Source organism: Solanum pennellii, chromosome 7 (genome assembly GCF_001406875.1).
Source record: "Solanum pennellii chromosome 7, SPENNV200".
Taxonomy (NCBI): Eukaryota; Viridiplantae; Streptophyta; class Magnoliopsida; order Solanales; family Solanaceae; genus Solanum; species Solanum pennellii.
This window is the reverse complement of record NC_028643.1, coordinates 39,297,219-39,303,218: the sequence shown is the minus strand read 5'-3', so window position 1 is coordinate 39,303,218 and position 6,000 is coordinate 39,297,219.

The following is a 6,000-nucleotide window of genomic DNA, read 5'->3' as shown; positions in this document are numbered from 1 at the left end:
TAAGGGAGATCACCTCACATTCCTATCATGTAAAGGGTATCTTAGGGGAATAACCACAATCCTCATCACATCTCATAATCCTAGGAATTAGGTTCATTTTAGGTGAGAATTGACTTTCAACCTAGAATCATTCTATGTGAGAGAACCTTTCATGTCATATTATATTCATGCACAATATCATATCTAGAATTCTACATTATACGTTGATATCATCATGACTCAAGTGATTTGATTTTATCACTTTATATATTGAAGTATTCAGTGGGTATATTAGATAGGTAAAGATCTTCCACCATAACTCTATCCATTAAGCTTTCGTTCTCATTTAGACTTTACGCTCAAATACATAGCACAACTAGTTTATCACATTTGATTTACTCTCAAAACCCTAGTTATTTACATTCATGACCAAAAGTCTTATACTCAAGCTTTACTTCTTACAACCTTCATTTAAACCTAGATTTCAAGGTATCTTAATCACATTCTACATTACTACGTGATTCTAGTCATAATTCATCATAAAGGTTCAACTCCAAGATTTAAAAGTCAAGATCCATCATATTAACATCATTCTAATTAAATTCATTATTACACATTCCTAACCTTGAACAACTATTACACATGACATCGATTTTAGAATTATCAAGTCTAATTCTTCAATTTTCCCCTTTCATTGCATAAACCCACACAATATCAAATTTATCAATTAGACTAGGGTTAACCTTAGAAATCACATAAATTCAACATAATATCATAATTAAATGATAAGTCATTGATGATTAGGTATTATCAACTAGATTGGAATCATGCCTACACACTACCTACAATGTGGGAAGAAACCCTTAGCTAGAATTGCGTTCTGACTTCAAAATTGGGAGAAAACCTTGGGGAATATATGGTTGGAATAAACCATGAATGAATAAGATAACATACGTTGGTTCAAATCCCTAACCAAGCTTGCATCAAGGGAGGAAATTTTTCCCTAACTTCCTTTCTTCTTCACTTCTAGAGAGAGAAATTGGTATCTTGGATGAATAAATTAATTCACATAGTTTTGGGGTTTATTAGGCTTATATATTTGTTTTAATAATCAAATAACCGACCTCTGTTAACCACTAACTAATTACCAATTAACTCCTAAGTCCCCAACTTAAAACTAAAAGATGAATATACGTCATCACCTACGAGACCCCCACCCACGGACCGTGGGTGGGTCTACTGGATGTGATGCACCTTCGAAGATGGAATTCTTCGACCCAACTTTGCACAAAACTTCAGCCCTGACCCACCAGTTAGAGATACGGAGCGTGAATGGATCTACCGTAGGTTCCATCCATAGCTCACTCAAAAAGGTGGATTTAGGGACTTCTTGGGGTCCTTCTCAAGGTTTTACTTTGGTTGGTACTTGGGGAGTAGTATCTTGACGTTTAACCCCTAAAAAGTCATTTTACGATTCTATCCCCCACATCAAACTCTAAAACTCTCTCGCATAGCTCTATAACACTCTAGTCTATCTTATTAGTTTTTGGGGTATTACACATATAGTATGTAGGTCCAACCATGGATTGTATTGGTCGGTATTGGGTGGAATTAGATACCCCTGAGTCTTGGACCCCAATTATGGTACCCCACCTACTATTCGTGGGTCCATCAATGGTCTTGAAGGAAAGAAAATTTGGTACTCGCCAAAGCCACTCAGCGAGTCGAATGAGTGGACCTCAATCTCGCCTAAATATCTAGCATGCCAACCCAAGGGCAATACCAACTTAGCGGTCAAACGAATGATTCTTCCACATGCTGAAGTTATCGGTGATGTCAATCTAGCTAGCCAAATGTTACAAAAAGATTTGGTGGAACACCATGCCAAGAAGGAGAGAGGAGAAGCACTCAGCAACGCCAAACAGTTCGGTGAGCCCGAATTACTTCCCCAAAAGTTACAAAACAAACTGTTTAAAAGACATGCTAAAGAGGCGAGAAGAGAAATATTCAATGTATCGTCAAGCCTGACTTACTTCGCCTAGTGGACTCCGTGCTGAAATTATGGGAACATATAAATGCCATTTTCAAAATAAGAGAGAGAGTTTGCACATTGTTCACTTCTGAATTTTACATTCTATAACATTGTTTTTACATTTTTTTTAGTAGTGATTCAGAGATTGTGAGACTTTTAGCCTAATTTCTAGTATTTGAAGACTTGTGGATCGTTCTCAAACCTGATTGAAAATTTCGTTGGTAATGATTTCTTGTTCTTTACTATGTTTGGCAAAAAGCCCATCCTTGGGTATGTGATTATGTAATTGAATAATCTAATTAGATAATGGATATTGTTATTTACTTATTTTGTAGTTGTTTTGAAGTGGGTTCAATTGATTGTTCATGTTTTAATTGTGGAATTGTAGTTGGAAATATGATTCTAGCTTAGTACTACAAGCTAAGGTTGACGATGATCAATTGCAAGTTAATTACAGACCTAGCTAATACTCAATTAGGGAAAGAGGTTGAATCCCAACAAGAAGAAAGTTATGAAGAAGCAGAGATAGTGAGTCAATCTTGGCTACAAGAACTAGCTCAACTTCTAAAAATTCAAAAGCATAGTAATGATGGTATAACATACATGGCAATCCAACTGATAGAAGTAAGAGTTTAGCTCAGACAAGATATAGATCAATTTTGCTACGATATTCATGACTTGGAGGCTCACTTGAATAAAAAGATTGAGGCGTCTGATGTCCAATCACTAATTATCATAGATGTTTACCAACTGGTAGAGCGAAAAAAGAAACTCCTACAATTTAATTATACCTTATTCCTTAATGTCGATGTTGAAAAACAAATACAAAAGTGAGAATGTTATAAATAATGTTGATTTGGAGTTAGGACATCTTGAATCTCATTCAAAATATTTTCCTATATTATGCTTAGTTGGCGACATGAAATTCTAGTCATCTGAACTAATTGATGAGTGTATAGATGGGGAACAAGGCCCCTACATTCTAAATTTTACTAGTCCACGTAAACAAAAAACAGATTTCTCATATAAGAGCCAAGATGTGCAAGATGCGACATACATTACTTGATTCCTCTATCTTTATACCACCGCCCATGTATAAAAATAAAATAATTGATGCAAAGTTAGGGGTACAAGTGGTGAACTTACTTCTGTCGTGTCACAATGTTAAATAATGCACTTATTGGAAGGCAACCCAATTTATAGTGTAACTTTTTATATTATATATACATACATATATATACATACATACATACATACATACATACATACATATGTGTTTGTGTGTGTGTGTGTGTGTGTGTTGTGTGTGTGTGTGTCATTTTTATTATTATTTTTGTAGATTAGGAAAACCTGAGTACCCAGGAATTTGAAGCAAAGGAGCACCTTTGAGTTTAAGTGTGGGATGCATATTACCCTTGATAAAAAAAATTTAGAGAACAAGATATTAGTTAGGCCTAGAGTGCTCAAGGAGTTTTCCTAACCCTTGTTCCAAAGTTTATTTAATGGTTTGGGGACATAGCATTTTTTTAAGTGTGGGATGGGGGAATGAATTCTTAGTTCTTACTGTTTTATTGAGTCTTTTTGCTATGATGGGTTTCTTGATTTTTGTTTTCAGTTGTTTTCATAAGGATAGTCCTTCGAACACAGTATTTTTTTAGGAAGTGATTTTTTTATTTGTGTTTATGGAAAAGACTTGTTTTAGTTGTGTGATACTTGCTATTTAGGCCTAATTTTGAGTAGTGCTTTCTTGTGAATGTTTGACTGCTAATGAAAATGAAGACTCTTTGACACCTAATCTGATTGTTGTGACTTTGTATCTAACTTATTTTATTATGTAGTTTGATATGATCTTTTCTCTCTTACAAGTGAAATTTATTCATCTTCATTGGTATCCCAATTGCCAACAAAAAAAAATTTTGGTAAATTGATCAAATCGGTTGGCCAAATCTTTAAAGTTGAAATTCCTAACAACACAAACTAAAAATGGAAGGCTCAAAACCTGAAACAACCACCCTATTAGATATAAAAATGACCTTCCGAAAGCTTATTGCACTGAAAAAATTCTCATCAGAGCACGTTCACAGAAAATGTTAAGCAAAGTTAAATTTTGTCCAAAAGTTAAAACGCCTAAGGTATAAAATGAATATGAAAACCTCAAATACAAACCAACCTTCCTATAAGACGAAAATTGACCTTCTAGAGGTAACTTCGCTGACGAAAATCAAATTTGAGCATGTTTCTAAAAAAAATTGAGCAAATTCAAATTTTAGCCAAGAGTTAAAAATTAAAATGTTTAACGATACAAATTGAAATAAAAGTCTCAAAACCAAACCAACTATCCTATGAGATCAAATCTGAACTTGTATGGCTAAACGCGGTGAAAAATTTTCAATTCGAGCAAAATTACCAAAAATATTGACGAAAGTGAAATTTTGGTAAAAATTTAAAAGTTAAAATGTCTAGCGCCACAAACTAAAATGGAAGCCTCAAAACCCGAACCCCCTGTCTTATTACATCAAAAATGACCTTCGAGTCTAACTGCACTGACAAAATTTTAATTTGAACACGTTTATTAAATATATTGACCAAAACTAAATTTTGACCAAAATTTATAAGTCAAAACACCTAATGGAACACACTAAAAATGAAAGCCTCAATATCCGAACCAATCATCCTATTAGATAAAAAATGACCTTTGAAGTTAATTACGCTGAAGAAATTCTCATCTGAGCACATTCACAAAAAATGTTGACCAAAGTCAGATTTTGGCCAAAACATAAGATTTATAAACACCTAACAAAAAAAACAAAAAATGAAAGCCTCAAAACTTGAAGTAACCGTCCTATTAGATAAAAATGACATTTCAAAACTAATGACACTAACATATTTTTAATGTGGGCACATTTACAATAAATATTGACCAAAGACAAGTTTTGACTAAAACTTAAAAGTTAAAATACCTAAACGACATAAACTGAATATGATAACCTCAACACTAGACGATGATTTACAAAATATTTAACTTCAATTGATGAATTTATCAATTATTCAGATATAAGTTAGTAATTAATAATTGGCCAGTAAATTTATCACATTTGGTACTAGTTACTATACAACTAAACATTCATATGTAATATTACCAACTAATAATTAATATGTTGGTAACTTTTACCAATGAATTAATGATCGGTTGGTATATTACTCACTATTTTAATGATGTTAGTAATTTACTAACTACTATCTTTATTCTTCGGTAAAATTTCCAACTAATTAGATATTGGTTGGAAAGTTTACCAACAAATTATATTTTGTTACTAATTTACCAACATATTTATATTTGGTTGGTAAATTTAGCAGCACAATCTGGTCGTTGGTAAATTTTTGATTAGTAAATCATTGATAATATGTTATTAAATTATATAAATAATGTTTTGATCATATTTACCAACCGATATATACTTCATTGCTAATATTACCAACAAAAGGTGTATGTTAGTAATATTTCAGTTGGCATTGATAGAATGTTGCTAAATTTGGCACCATTTTTTCCCGCCGTATTTACCAACTAAATACTTATTTAGTAAGATTTTGGTTGGTAATCTCTTAGAATTTCGTTGTTAAGCTTTACAATATAAGTCAGTTAGAAATATATTGATAATTTGTTAATAAAATACTAAACAACTTAAGTTGTTAGTAAAATCTGTTGGCAATTTGGGATTTAGTGTTATTTATTCCATGTTTTGCATCGTAGTCTAGATATTGCCCTGCATGTTATTGAAGTGAAATAAAAATTGTTGCTTTGTTTTGGGGATGATAATAATCTTTCTTTAATTTGTCTTGTACATTTTAGGATTTTGAGGTATTATATCACTAGCTAGCTAGCCCTTTGAGTCGTCAGCCTTTTGTTGATAGTCATATTTTTCCCTTGACTATTTTTGTCAAATTCTTAGTTTTTGAACATTGCTTTCTTGAGTAGTGTAGCATAGACT